This window comes from Crocodylus porosus, unplaced genomic scaffold (genome assembly GCF_001723895.1).
Source record: "Crocodylus porosus isolate Cpor-Errol unplaced genomic scaffold, CroPor_comp1, whole genome shotgun sequence".
NCBI classification, from domain to species: Eukaryota; Metazoa; Chordata; order Crocodylia; family Crocodylidae; genus Crocodylus; species Crocodylus porosus.
In genome coordinates this window covers 139,225,050-139,241,549 of record NW_017728886.1, presented here as the reverse complement: position 1 = coordinate 139,241,549, position 16,500 = coordinate 139,225,050, and the positions used below count along the sequence as shown (strand labels likewise).

The window sequence follows — 16,500 nt, the reverse complement described above, 5'->3', positions numbered from 1 at the left end:
AGTTTATCCCACTGCTCCTTCTGCTCTGTTGCTGGAGACTGAGAGAAGAATAGAAGAGGCTGCTTCCTGCCTGTTCCCCAGAATAGGTGTCTCCAACCTGGGGAAGGCATGGGAGTCCTTCCCCACCACTCCTTTCCCTCCAGAGGCCAGTAAAAGAATGGTGTAGCTGTTTCTCTCCATGCCTTCCCCAAACAGAGATCACCCCAGTTGGCAGAAGGCACAGAGATCAGGGGAGAGGGGACAAAACCTGAAAGCCTGATTCTCTTGGATACATATCTAGAAATGATAAGTCCTACCACTAGAAATGAAAGCCTGTTTGTAGCCTCAATCTGTACTCCACATCCTTGTGTACATGGCTTGTATTAACTATTTATTGCTTTATATCTACATGCAATCTGATAATATACTAATTTGTATACTATTTAATTTTCTCTCCTTTTCATTCTTTAGTCATTTTTCATATTTTCAACTCACTTAACATGATAGACATAGAGGAATCACAGAAATCCTTTGTTTAGTTTGTTCACTCTTGTTCATATTTCCTTTTGTTATAGTCTGACCCAGAGACTCATTTTATCTTCAAAATTCTGAACCATTGTAATTTTTGACTAGGGAAAGAGGCCAAGATGAATGGGATTAATCCTGGTGTTCAGGGATGACAAAAATCTATTTTTAAATAGAACTACTTTAGAGTCACTGCCTTTTACTTAGATCTCAATAACATTTATAAATCAAGTTATTTTAAAAGACCATTTTTGATGTGTATATATACGGATATAAGAAAAGGCTCATTTAATTTTGTGCCAAGTATATCAAAGTAACTAATTTTTTTTTGGCTGACACCATGTGTGGAAAATATTGTCCCTGGAAAGGTTCTTTTACTTTAAGAACATTATGGACAATTTGAAAGACAGATTAAGAGATGAAACTAAAATAGGAATTTACCTTTAACACACTTTTACAATGTGAGTCGTTTATAATGTGAGTATATTAAAACTCTAGACTTGCCAATCTAATCCTGTTCTCTCTATGCAGAGTTTTGGCATTTATCTGTGCTTTATTTTAAGCTTCCAAACATCACAGGGTACTTTCTAATATTTAGCAATTATCTGCCACACTGATCTGAACTTAGTTCTGCTTCTCCTTTTCTTGCTCCTTGTGCCCTATTGTGGGGTTTTAGGCCAATTGCAGTCCTATAATGCCATCTGCAAATGAAAAGATGGCTGCTTTCTGCAAAGAAGAGAAGAAAGCTCCCAATTCTTTCTCTTTTGCTATCCCCTGCATATGCCACAGAAGGCCAGCCAAAATCAAATGCTTGTCAAGTCTGATTTAGCAGCATTCTGTCAATCTTACAAAAGGAGGTGTCATATTCTCCTTCAGTGTATAAACCATTTAAGTCTTTAATAGCAAGGGGAGAGACAGCTTGGAAAAAATGCTAGAAGGAAAAGTAATCATTTTCTCTTGATATGACTGACTAGATGAATACATGAACATTTTTAATTGTTAATGCTTACTTAATGCAGTTTTGGGGGGGTGTTGTTTTTTGGTTTTGTTTGTTTATTGTTTTTGGTTTTCATGGAGTTTTATGGACACTGGTGAAAACATACAGGGCCCAGACAGAAGGGGCAATTTTTGCCAAATCTGGCCACAAAAAGCAGTCTATAGCCATGACCAAACAGAAGCACATGGATGCAGACTGCTTCAAAAATGGCCGATCAGGTGAGAATCTGAACCCTCATTGCATGAGGAGTCAGGTGAAGATGTTAAAAAATTTCTGTAACTTGTGTCTGTGCTGCGCCCTAGCCTGTCACTGTTTTCAGAATTAGGGTGGGGTGCGGGAAGGGAGTGGAGGGCGCTTGGTCTGGGATTTTTTCAATCCCTGCTGGAGGGTGGGGTGGGTGTACTGGAGCCTCCCTGAGGTAGTGGGGCCCCAATTCACCCACCCCACCCTCCAGCACTGGCTGTGGAACTGCTAGAACCAGCTCCCTTTCCTCTCTTTCCCCCCTCCAATTCTGAAACAGGGACAGGCTAAGAGAGAGGAGGGGCCATTGCTAGGGAAAACTGACTGCAGGCTGAAGGCAGCAGCTAGATTGCTCTCCCCCCCTGGAGCCAACAGTGAACTTCTGCTTGGTCTGGGGGATCACTGTAACTCAGATTGCTTCCTGCAAATCATTCGCAGAAGAGCTGCTCTTCTGTCTGTGCCAACAAAGCCTAAAAAGATGTTCTATTCTTTAATCTAAGGAGGATTCTCATGTTCATATTCTTCTTGATTGTTCCACTCTCAAGCTCTTCCAGCTGTAAATGAAGTCCTTTATTAGGGAAACATTAAGATAAAGTGTTCATAATATATCTAACAATGAACAGACTAAAAGCTTGTTAACAGAAGCTTGTAGAAGAGAAATTATTACTACCAAACTCCAAGCTAATTTTCCACACCAGATCTCTAGATATCAGTGAGAACAGAGAGACATGGATACCACCCTTTGCAAGACAAAATATTAGAAGGAAAGCTGTAGTAGGTACTGCAAGGTCTCAGAGATATGATATAGCCTTGTTTTGTGGTTTTCCTGGTATGATCTGGCAATAGGCAACTTGCAATTCTATAGGCTTGATATAGACTATGGATAAAAATGAATAGTTCCCTTTTCTCCTTTTAATTTTGTTTGCATATACCTTTACTTGAACAAGTAAAATTAAAGATATACAAATAAGTCATGATGAAAAGCCATACTAAACACAACATAACATAATTCTCAGCCTTTTTCTGAATGTCATAGAGGGCACTCAGTATTCATGTAAATGAAGGGGTACTGAGAACCTTTCAAGATTGGGCTTATAATGAATATTTGCTACATCCCCTAACACAAATATTTTTGGATACTTTTTAGGGGAAGAAAAAGCTTGGTATGGGACAGTAGAATGTGTACCCAATCTATGGCCTCTACCTTGTCTTTAGAGAAGGAATCCATTTCATCTACCTCAAAGGGTATCCTTTAGCAAATTACAGCATTTGCAGTCTCTGCTTTTACCAGCTCTCCTTTTATACCATTATGGAAGACTCCTGATCTTTCACGCTGTTGTCTTCTTATCTTTTTTGATTTATACTTATCCTCTTTGTAGCATATTTTATAAAATGTTTTAGCTTTTGACTTTTGAATCATCATGGTACAATGTTTGCATTAGAATAATCTCTTGTGTATGAAGAACTTCTGTTTTCTATGGAAGTTCTTGTGCTCTGTTTAAAATACAATAAATATGAGCAAGGGATTATTTCTATTTTAGTAATATAAATAATACTGTTTGCTATTCTCAAAATGTATATATGGCAACAAGGGTGAACCAGCCTTTTTCATTTATGTGAACATTCTGTTTCCAGCCTTAAATGGAACAATGGTTGTTCCTACATGCAAAGAGATAGATCTTCTGCTGTGGCTAGAGAGTGTTATACGTAGTTCAACAGAGGATTGCAATAGTACACTTGGTCCTCTTCTTGTCCCAGGAATTCTTTCCATGTAACAAGACTTCTCTGATCTGCAGTAGAATACCCATAAGGTTATGACAGAAAAGATGGCTGATGCCAAAAGGAATCCAATATGATGATTGTGTTTTGCAAGGATCTGCTACTCAAGGAAGATCTCATAGGTACTGGTTCTACCAGTTTTAGGATTGCTTTGTGTCTGTGAAGTATCATAAAGCACTTTGGTTGAAATCTCTTGTTCAGTTTTGCCTCTGAATTGAATTTCCTTGTCTTCAGTAATTACACAGAAAGATTCTTAACGTCTTTTTTCAATATTTCTGCTGCTAATTAAAGAAAACACAACATGAGATATAGGGGGTTTTTTGGTTTTTTTTTTTTTATACAACTTTACCCTATATTAATTGTTTGTATTCTAGATGTGATGGAACAGCTGGTGGCAGCTTGGCCCGGGGGTTTTGACGAGTTCTAATGTCTACTATCAAAGTAGGAGCCAAAATCTGCATTCGGTTATGCTCATGCAACCACTGACTTCCACTTGTGTCCTATATCCAGGGATAACATTTAGTCTATTTAGAGCCCAATTTAATGGCCAGTAAAGTCAACGAAAAGACTTGCTGATTTCAACAGATCATGGATAAGTTCCTTTATCATTTCAAATGGGATGTGATAGTGAAATGGATCCCATTAAAAACAGTGTGCTGTGAATATAGACTTGCTGACTCAATCATTAGGAATATTAAAGGACATAATCTAATCATAAGTAAATTAGTTCATGTCCTTTAAACCATTCAGTGTGGCTGGTTAATATGAACTTTGCTCTTTGTTTTAGTGAAGTTACTCTGCAGTGGTGAGCAGGTATCTTTTTCTCCAATAACTGAACCAATAACCTAATACTGTTTTCAAATTATGAAGTGGAATCATCATTTATATAGGAGATATAAAACTATGTCTCTTCAGATTAAAAAATGGTGTTAAATTATCCAAAGAGTAAAAAGATAGACCTAGGCTTTGCAGCCTGTACACTTTTCTAATTGTGCCTGTAGCAATTGGAAGGGGATTCTTCTGACACTCTATATCTATGCTGTATGGTGTTTTCAGAGCAGTCCTTCACTAGAGTCCCTTGGGGATCATTATAAATTTATAGCTGCTACAATTTAAGCTAGTGTCTTAAATTGTCCTTGGATGACCAAAGGGTCAACAAACACAAATTTTGGACCAAACAATTACCTCTGAAGAATTTTTCTTGTTTAATCAAAACTTTGGCCCATAAAGGTCATGATCCTTATGCTTCAAATGAATGTGAAAACTGATTAAAAACTTAGCTAGTTAATGCACAAGGTAAGAAGTAGGGAACAGATTCCTTTCTGTCCACTGTAAGTCATCATACTGCACCATGAAGCAGGAAATGTGATTATTTGCACCTAGCAAAACTATACACTTTATTAATGGTAATAAAATTATTAACCATGATAATTGAAGCACTCTTATTAGCCTGGAACTATGTGCATTCTGTGGTACAATGACATCTCCAGCAATATTAATCACTGTTAACAAAATCTAATGCTGCAAACCTACTGGGAGAGGGGAATGTTATCTTTCACACCTTTTTTCTATCAACTTAAAATCTTCTGTTGCTGCAGCAGCACTGGATAGCACTGAATTCTTCAATGATTGTATGCACACTAATGACATGGAATCACCACCATAAATAAGTAAGGGACATTTTTTTTCTCCTGATGATTTACAGGTTATAAACCTGCCTGCACCTTTATTAAATCTGAAAACAGATTAAACTGAGCTGATTAACAGAGACTTCAAACACAGAGGCACATTCTATCATAAGAGGGTCTTAAACAAAGCCCTCCTCTCTGTACCCTCCCACCGCATTCATTTGCAAATCACTGTGTGCCTAGCAAAGCCTGCACTCCCCCCAGCCCCAAACCTTCTCATGTTGAGCACTGCGGCTCCATCAACAGTAATATCTCTCTCTGTGAGGGATGTTTCTTATTAATCAGGGGCACTGAATGGAAACCAATCAGATAGAGAGTCCCTTTGGCTCCGGCTCCCTGCCTGCCTGAGTTAAAAGTGATGCTGAGAGAGAAGGAGCCCTAGTTAGGTGCAAGTACATACAGCAGTGGAGATACTGTAATAGGCAGAGGAGAAAAAGCAGACAGAGAAGCATTACTGGGCAAAGCTAGGTTCACATTGGAAAATAAGGTAAGTGGATTAACTTTCTTCAGCCTTATTTTTTTTTTTAAGCAAAACACGGAAACTTTCTTTAAAAGAGGATGTTCAGACTATTTATTGTCCTTAATTGTTACCCATTCTTTGTAACACAGACAGCATAGGAGGATTTTAAGTAGTTAGTGGAATAAAAGTGCAATAGGTTGTGGAAAGTTGAAACAAAAAACTTGCAATTCAGTCCCTTGAATTCTGCAACATATGTATGGGGTCTGGTTTACATACATTAGGAAGCATGCTGGTTAGTAAGAGACTCTTACTTTTGTTCAATTATATCATATATATATATATATATATATATATATATGCATCCTAATATTTTTGTGCAAGGTATTTTCTCTCCACTCCTTGGGCTCTGCTGCAATCCCTCTGTATCTTTATTCTCTATTTGTATGAGAAATATCTGGTCAAAATTCACCCCAGATAAAAGGATAAGTAAGGAACAGGTTTTAACCATAATTTGAGCGAGCCAAGGATATTTTTTTTCCTGAATTATAAAAGCAAAATGCTTATTTTATTCATATTTGGTACTAGGGAAATAACAGTCAGTTAAGATGGGTTCAGAGATCCTAAGAAGTAAAGGTGATGCTCTTTGGAATATTGAGAGCAATAAGTCAAAGTCAGTAGACTTAAAGTATACAGCCGCTTTCTAGACATGGTAACTAACAGCCCGGCCAACTTAATATTTAAATATTACATTGGATGAAAACTGAGATGGAAAAAGCAAAATTGATCCTTTCATTCCAAAGTAACCTACAGAATGCAATTACTTCATGAACAGCATTTTCTTTTTACATATGCAAGAAATGTGCAATCACACCAATTCAATTTCAGTGAGCATACAAGCCTCAAACAAAGAATGATGAATACCAACTGTAAAGAAATCAATATTCCTTGCAATCATATGGCAGTGTGCATACTGTAGCAATTTATTGTCTTGCAGACAGTTTTAAATAATGAGTCAAGATAATAGAAAAGGAGTTTGGTCAGGGTAATTTCCATTTACAGTCGACAAGTTTGCAAGTAGGTGCTCAATTCTGTTGCCACTGAAGTCAATGGTAAAACTCCAATTGATTTTAATCTGAGCTGGACCATGCCCCAGAGCTACATACTCTATCTCAAGTTTCATATGACATGAATAAGTGAAGCATTTAAGTTAAAAAGTCAATGAGTATTCTAACATGAGGTTTAACAAAGCTTAGCTGATATGTCTTATATATTAATGATACTGTACACAATGTCTGAGTTTGTTCAGGTCAATTTTATAAGAATCATTACTTTAAATGTTAAATATGGGTGATAAGACTTACTTTCTAAAGGTGAACAATGGCCCAAACATTTTATCTAGGAATATCTTGGGGGTTTTGTCTGTTTATATTTTCTGAGGGTTATTTGGAACCTCACAAAGGAAATATGATAGCTTTAATACAGGCAGGCATATAGCCTGCTCCGTATGTCAAGAGGGCAGTTTCAATATATTTTATTCCCATGTGAGCTTACTATATAGTAGATAGAATTCAAGGTATAATTACATGTGACATACTGTAAATAATAACATATTTCATATGAACAAGAATATTATGCAGTAAACTTTCATATGCAAAATATTATGCAGTAAAATGACCATAGGAGGAACAAGTCCTTAAAAGTTGGATAAGTAATATTGATCTTAACTGAAGAAATCTCTCTTTCTTACTATATAGCAAAGTTGTATATCTTTCTTGTTAATTTGTATGTGCTAGACAGGTATGATTTGAATAATCATGGTTAATTGCTATATACATGTCTGCACAAGAAGCATAATAATTATTATATTGCTAAAAACATGGATATTATATAAACCAATTCATTACATCAACATGAAATATGTTATATATATTGGTATAAAGAAAACTTGGGAAGCAAAATATGGAGAAACCATATCTTTTTTTCCCTGCAGCTTATCTAAAGAGTTATTTTTGTTTTCAGCGCAGAGCTTCTTATATTTGCCTGCTGAACTGGCCGTGCTAAATAAGGATTGAAATTCCAGTTATCCTTATTTAAGCAATAGCTCCTTCACAGAGGCGTGGACTTTATCTGATTGCTTGTCAGTAGAAATACTGTAAAGTATGGTAGCTATCTGGGGCTGGAAGAAATATGCTGTGTGATATAATTAGATCAACCAATGAGAATAATTTAGTTTCCCAGCTCTGCCAAATAAAAGATAATGACTTAACTAGCTCAAATGTAGGTTCACTAAGACCTTATTTATGAGGTTACAAAGGCAACCAAACTAAACCAAGAGAACCACTGTAGTACTAAAATCTAACGGTGTTTCAAAACTGCAATGTTTCTGAAAGCCTATCCAGTCACATAGGTCACAGGAAATCAGCTGGCACAAACTGGTGGAGGGGAAGGGTAGTAGAGAGGACACTAAAGAATTTGGTTCAAAATTCCCTCTGAAGATTTTCCAAGATGATAAACTCATTTCAGCTTAATATGAGGAATACTGCCTGCAACTTGGAATTATTTGTTCCTTAAGGGCAATATGATTTTGATAATTTGGTTAGTGTGTATTGGAACACAGACATATAGCAGACATTTTCAAAGTAGTACAGAACTTTGATCCTGTCCTTATTTCTTCTTATTCATTATTTTCAAAGAGTTCTAGCTAAGTGGCTGATCCTTATTAGAACTGAAAACTCATTGTTCAAAGAGTCTCTGTATAAAGACACTCCTAGTTCATGAACAAAAATCACATATGTACAGAAAGATCATGTTCAGAAATGGGGTAGTATTAAATATATAATTTATATAAATTTCTGATTGAAATATCTATTTCTATGCAGAAACAAAAAGCCTATACAAAGATGCTTCTCCTACTCCTATCAGAGTGCCTTCTGAATGTCTTCAGCTAGCAGCAGCTGCTACACACAAATGGTATCTGCAGAGACACAAATATTTGAACATGAATAAGGATGTTGGAGTGGAAACTGACTGCATTTTGTGTGTGAGAGTTTATGAAAAGTAATTTTGTAAGAATAAATCCCAGATTTCCACAAAAAGAAAAAATGAAGCAAAGGAAAATGACTCACAAATCTGAACAAACAGAATATTGGTAAAAGCAGTCAAGCAGTATTTTAATAACTTGTCCCTTTCACTTTTTAAACAAATATCAAATTGATGGCAAATTTTACTGTAGGGGAAAAGGCAGGTTTATTGTGTTGACTCTTTGGGAGCAAACATGATAAAAAGATCTGATAGCTTAAAGGCCTTTTACTTTAGAAGCCTAGTAGATATTTGTCTTGAGTGACTTCATAACATCAGAAAGAAACATTTAGGTCAGATGACTGTTCATGTCATAAAGAAGAAGCAGTGAAGGTTCATTACTAGTGAAAATAAACTGGCTGTGGTCACTTTTAAACTATGGCATTCAATGAGCATTCTGTTACAGACTTTAGAGGGCTTCAATGGAGGAAAGACAAAGCTCCCAAAATATATAAACCATAGTATATGTTGTAAATTAAGTTCTGGAATAAGTTCTAGATCCAAAGCTTGCTCTATTCAGGAACTCTACTTGATAAGATGTAATTATAAAAAAAATGAACAAATTAAATATGTCATTGATACACATTAAAGACTCCAAAGTAGATAGGTTGCGTTACCTCATTCATTTTACCATGCAGAGACCCTGCAAAAGGAGCTGAGGACTTGCATGAGGTCACAAAGCTGACCAAAGAAAGATACTAACCCCTGTTTTCTCTCTCCCCAGGGTCTTACTCAGTTACATATGCTACTTTTTGTGGCATTATTAAACAACATTTTATTGTGGTTTAATAAGAATAAAAATGACTCTTTTTCAAAAGCGTGCTTCAATAGGTGTAGTAGGGGGAACCATAAAGCAGTTACTAGCATATGGCATAGTAAGTGTTCAGACCCTAGTGAAATACAGCTTTCTATATTTGAATTTCACATTCTTTGCCAATAGTGAAATAGAAAGTGTGCTTCATATGTAAGAACTTGGTTTTCCTTGTCACACACAAACATGGAATTGCATTTTTTTGATATTACAGAAATGCTTGCACACAAATAGGAAGTTAAAGGTAATGATGTGATGCAAATTTGATGGCTGTTAATTTAATTTAGGTTGTCTGACTGCCACAAGCCTTCACTTACAGAAGATATTGACTTGGATGGGAGTTCTGCTTAAGTGAAAATTACAGTTTGGGACCACACATGTTATTGATCAGATTGATTTATTTATTTTAACATACAGATTTTTTTTCCCTGGTTCATCTAATGGAATTGAGGAAAAGCTCCTGAAGATTACAGAGTAGCCTAATCATACCTTTTATTTTTTTTTTTTTTGCATAAAATCCACCAAATGCCTTACGGGAAAAAAGTGCACATCTATGCACATTAAGGAAAACTACAAACATTCTTTATCGACCTTGTAGAACTTCTTGACAATACTCGCAGACACTCAGCTGATGTAAACTGTCACAACTCTATTGAAAACCATTTAGAGTTTACACCAGTTAAGAAATCTGCCTTTCTCTATGTGCATTCTATAGCATACTATTCAGATATGTTTTTATTTACTCCGTTACTTTAGGAAATTGAAAATCAATTGCATAGGTAATGAGTGGTCCAGAATCCACCATTTTTTGCTCATAAACAGTACACTTATTGGCACTCCTTAATAATAAATCCAGGGAGTGTGAGATTGTTTTATAAATGTTCATTACTGGAAATTTAAAAGCCATGGCTTGTAACAGGTCAAAATGTTTAAGCTCAAATGATTATTATGGGTAATATCTTCCTTTTTTCCCCTTCCCGCTTCCTTAATCATTCAGTATATGTCGTTCACCTCTTGATGCAGAGGGAAGGGGGGAATAAATGTGTATCATCATCTAATCTGAATTAGAGAAAAATTCTATACATAATGAAAACAAATAAAATTATTTTTCACATACAGCAGTTACATGTTATGATCAGATGGTGCCAGTACATTTTTTAAATATGAATTTCATAAATCAATGTCATCCCAACTCGTGGAAGAAATCTGTCATTCTTCTTATCGAGTCAAGTACAGTTCAGGCAATGTCATGGAAAGAATGATAAAAATCACTTTTAGGATAAAGTGGGCACCAGACTCAGATGGTTTTCCATAACATTTGCAATGTTGTACGACAGTGTATCTATTCATGTTGTCCTTCATCATACAGTGGTAATTCAGATATCCCATTTTGTACAGAGATATCATCAGGAAACAACACGTGGTGATATTTTTTTTCTTTCTGTCCTTATTTTTTTGAGGGTAGGTGATTGCTACTCTGTTTATATGTAACTCACTGAGATAATTTTACCCCTGTATTACTTAACAAGCTTGTTTCAAACTTATAGTTGATTCAAGAGGAGGTTTCTGTGGTCATTTAACTTATTTGTCAGAAGGCATTATGTGGAGCAACTTGTGACTCTGCCAGATTCTGCAGCCCTTACTCAGAATGAAAAGCATTTAGTAATGAGCATAGTTCCATGGAAACCAGCACAATATTCTCTTTAGTGTAAGTAAGCGTTGCAGAAATGAACTGCTTTAAATTACCTCTGTCTGACAAAAATATGGTATGCTTGCAAACTAAAGAGTAAAAATAAATAATTCTCACATATATGTAGTTCCTGCCTCTCTTGCAGGGTCTGCAATGGTCCATACTTATGCAAAAGAAAATGCATCATCTAAAAACAATATGGGTTTGAGGAAAACAGGATTACATTTAAAAACTAAAAATCCTAAGCCTTCATTATCATCCTCTCTTGTTGGTAGCACCTGAAAGACTCAGCCACAGATCAGTGCTGCAGGATACATTCAAATACAGAACAGAAATAGGGTCTTGGTCTCTGCTTGAAATAGCTTACAAACTGTGTGACACATGCATTGCTTTGTGGCTAAAATGCATCTTCGGACCACGTGTATAATTTTCTTTGGAAAGGCAGGGTGGCCCATGAACTGCTTCTCTTGACATTTGGAGGTATAAACTGATATATAAGAGCTAGGTTTCATTATTATTCTCAACAAGACCAAAATGTATATACCCTTTATAAAATATGGATTTTTCAAACAGTTAATTTCCAGATTAACATTTTAGTACAGTAAATGCCTCAGTTCCCATTTGCCCTCTGATCTATAATCCTGCAGATATCTCTTCCTGTTCACCATGGCGCAATATCCTTGAAGCAAATATAGAATTAACCAACATGGAAAATCAAAATAAGCAAAATATTTGAGGTTTTTTTCTTTTTTGATGTTGTTGGTATCTACCAACATAGTTTAGAAGATGGGGAGCGACAGTGACATTGACCAGTGAGTTCACTGTGAACCCCTAGAATTCCAATAGGCCAAAAAACTACAGATCGTGACGTGCTTTAATGTGTTTGTTCAGTAATGGCAAAACCATCCCTGAAGTCAGAAAAGGAGAGAAGGGACTGAATAGGATCATGAATTAATTCTTTGTTAGTGTTTAAATAAAAGGGAGAAAACATGTTTATCCTGGTTTTTGGGCATCTCTTGGCATTAATTAAAATCTAAACAGTAAAATAACCTGTCCCACCTCTGCTGCCCTCCATACCACATTATAATCATCAGTCTGCATACATATGTAAAAACCTTATTCATTACTAAAGGCCAATCATTGTGTCATACTTGCGGGCACACAGTATTTGCATTTAACTTCACCAGCAAAATAAAACCCATCTGGTCAATGTATAAAAGCAAATGCTGATGAAGAACTCTAAAATGGACTATCAAAAGGATTAGTGTTCCTGACAGAAATGTGCTGATGTTGGTATACAGGGAAGATGTTATGTTTCTGTTAATGCTACAGGTTCAAGTCATTATTATTTTGTTTACTTTTAGTATAAAAGATTCATATTTTTCAAAGAAAAAATGTCCAAAGAAACCCACCTACTAATTAGCAGTATGGTTACAGAAATTCTAAATGGCAATAGATTACATTGCTACTCATTGCTTTTTAAATGATTTTGTTTAAATGGATATTTCAGGTGAGATTTAACCAAAATCTCACTAGCTACTCCACTGTACTTTTATACTGAGGCACAGATTTGCAGTTATGTTTGTCATCTTAGTACAGAAGCTAAGAGTAGCATGTTACTAGTGCTCTCCATTTATAAAAAGAACATGTAAACTTCATGGATGTGAATAGTTTCCTAGCAAAATGTTATGGGCACCTGCATAGTTTTAGTCAAGGGCCCAACATTGATGTTTTTATTATGGCTTAAGAGTTCCAGTTCTTATGACAAAATGAGAATCTCACCTTCCATATTTGAAAAGAAAATATGTATTGCCAAAATTTAAAACAAAATTAACTTGGTATAATTTGTGTAGTTAAGTCTTCCCAAATCTACAGACAACCAGAAATAACAGCTTTGAGAGGTATGATGTCTGGAGCTGTAGAGGTGATGGGGAAGAAACTTTCATGGCACACTTCTAGTGCTACTCCAAGAGCTCAAGATGCTAGTCTACAAGTTGATGCCTTAGGAGGCCTTGCCTTGTCTAGTTGTATGGCATTCCAAGATTACCTTGTCTAAGACCTGATTTTGATATTGAACTATTCTAGGAACTAAATGAGCTGTTGTTGAAATCAGAACAGCTGTACATTTTGCCTATATATTCATAACACCAACAGCATTTGAACCACTGATTTGTAAAGTATGAAAGCTGCTCATAAAACTGTATTCTATTAAAGAATATAAATAGGGGAAGATTGCTGTAAAATGGAAAATAAATGAGTCGCATTAATTTTCTGCTCCCCTCACCTCAAATTGATTAGCACAAATTAAATTTCATGCTAGTCAGCCTGAGCATTTAGCAGGCAATAAAGAAATCCTGAATTTCTAGAGACTGTGGTAAAGTGTATATTTGTTCTCTTTGTGCACAGCATGAATGTCATGAAAACCATGCATGCATTCACAAGACAGTAACCTTGCATGGCAAGGACCCTTATGGAATATATCCTAGCCAGTTCCAGGTAAGGTGAAGTAACTACATGTATTTGGCTAAAGGAAATACAGGTTTCCCTCACTTTATGCTGTACATACATTCTTGGAAAATGGCACATAACTCAAATTTGCATAAAGGGAACCCACTTCACAATGTAATAAATAGGGATATGTTTCAAGACCTTGACTGTACTGACACCCAGGCTCATTTCTACCACTTTTTTACAATTTTGGTACTTGCCAACAGCAGCCAGTACACACAAGCACAGGGTGGTGGTGAATGTTACTATAATGAAAATGGCAACTACAGAAACGTGTCGTAGACAACAAGTGAGGAACACAGATCCACACAGAAGATTATACACCACACCAATCACATGAGAGTGAATTTACCTTGCAAATAACTCTTTTCTGGTATAAAAAGGGTCATTGCATAACAGCGAATTCACACATACAGAACCCGCATAAATCGAGGGAAATCTGTATCTGTTGGCCATCTCAGGTTTACAGTTTTCAGCAGCAAGCTCAGACCAGTAAATACCAGAGAAGAAATCCCAAGACAACCATTGTTCTTGTTTCCCTGATGGGTCAGGCCAATGCTCAGGATGTCAATATTGCGCTGTTAGACAGAAGGGTGCAGTGTACAATTGCACATGCACACGTAAATCAGTTAAGCACACACTCACTAGGTGCATACACCCCTGTTAGGCATACACACTCACACTACCAGCTCAGGCACATACACCATACACCCCAAAAGTTAGACACAGATCACTATTTCGTATATCACGCACACAATGCCATATATATATGGCACATACACACACATACACACACACTCACACAAACAACTCAGATACACGTACATTCCAAATAATTAGTCTAGGTTCACGCATGCTACACACACCAAATTTAGACAGAATCAGTTACCAGTTACCAACACCTGCACATTCAATACAAATATGCGGATTGCTAATTCATATACCACACATACAATATCTATATATGCATATATATGTGTATTTACTAATTTACACACATACCACCCACCTACACATACACACAAGTGAGTTCCTAAGTTGGGTATTGTGATATGTATGTATGTATGTGCTTGGTATACTTTGGGATACCTGGGGAAAGGTTAAGGTAAGAAAATAGAAGTATAGGGAGTTAAAGTTACCAGGACCGGGATTAGAACTGGTAGACTACAGGGGCCTGGGCTGAAGAACTAAGGCTCGGGAGAAACTTTAGGTAAATTGATCTTAATTGATTAAAAAACAATGCCCAAAGCCTGCAGAACAGGGAAGCTTGGCGGCACAGAATCTGGGACTGGAGCCAGAGCTACGGGGGAGCTGAAAAGGTAGATGGGGAGAGGGAAAAATGGAACTAAGGGAAAGTGTGGGTGTTAAAGAGGGCCTCTGGGTGTGGGGAGCCAGAGGATGGCTCCAGGGCAACTAGAGAAGTTGCAGAGAGCGGCAGTAGGTGCTGGAAGCTGGAGAGAACTGCAGGACAGCTCGTAGGAGCTAGGAAGCTGGGTGGGGGGGGAGCCTGAAAACAGAGATGGGCAGCAGAAAATCACAGGAAAAGCAGCAGACAGCAGGAAAGCAAAGAGAGACTGAGAGGTGGTGGAAAAGGGGAGATGGAATTGGGAGGAGATGAGGAAACTAGCAGAGAGGGTGGGAACTGGAGCTGAGAGAGAGAGAGAATGAGGCTGGAATTTAAGATAGGGAAGGGACTGGGATTCAGTAAAGCAAGACCCAACTCGGGGTTGCAAATGACAGTGTTTTTATTGAACAGGGGAGATGGTGACACAGTGCCAAATTGGTTCCCTTGCACCCCCCCCCACACACACACACAACGGCAGCAGGGGTTAGAGAGGCTTGGTGCAGGGGCTGAAGTCCACTGAAGTGTTTTAATCAATTAAGAGAGAGAGAGAGAGTGTCCAAATTGTAGGAGGAGGTATGCAGGTAATAACTACCTATCCAGGCTGGAAAGGGGTCCTTGTCCAGGAGATGTTGTCCAGAGGGGGGTCGCTGGCAGGGCCTCTGGGTAGATAGGTGGTGTGGCATGATGCTGGTCCAGATGGAGAGGGTGTCTCACTGGGTCTGTCTTCACTGCCCCTTTTAATAGGGGCAGACCTTGTGTGACCCTAATGACAGGAGGCAGGCCCAGGCAAGGGTCAGCCCCTGGCATACTGAGCAAGTGTGCTCCATGCAGGGATGTGCAGTTTGGGGTGTCTGTAATGGTGAGAGTTGCTGGTTCTGCAGGGTCTTTTGTCTTTCAAATGCTGGTCTTGTCTCTGTTCCCGGGTGAGGGCCGTGGTTCCTGGATGAATCAATGCAAGGTGATGGCCTGGTAGTTACAGGCCATTCAGTAGAGGCCTGCTACCACTGCATTTCAATCATTTCCAATCACACTCATACACTGGGGAACCAATTTACATGGGAGGGATACATGACTCATACAGTTGCGACACACAGGGGATGCCTGGGCAGAGGACAGAAGATAGAGGCTTAACATATAAAATGGAAACTTGACATGACTTTGATTCACTTACAAACACAGGCCTAAACCATACACTATCCATATAGAACAATAAAAATCAATACAAAAATGATAATACAATATAAAACAGTGAATACAAAACCAAAAACTTGCTACCAAAATGAAAATGTTGAAATCTTATCCTACATCTTAGTTTACTTATACTTATCTATAGGGAATAGAGAGGGAGAGAAAAAGTCAGAAATGTTTGGGGAAGGGGAGCAAATGCAATAAAAATAAAA

At 37.4% G+C, this 16,500-nt stretch overlaps 1 protein-coding gene across 1 annotated transcript in view; it reads left to right on the top strand.

Moving 5' to 3' along the window:
* The first annotated feature begins 5,429 nt into the window (after positions 1–5,429).
* Positions 5,430–16,500, top strand: part of CDH9 (cadherin 9) — a 141,254-nt gene continuing 130,183 nt past the window's right edge. The window contains exon 1 of the mRNA XM_019542005.1: positions 5,430–5,695. The gene's annotated coding sequence lies outside the window, so the exon portion shown is untranslated. The remainder of the gene's footprint in view (positions 5,696–16,500) is intronic.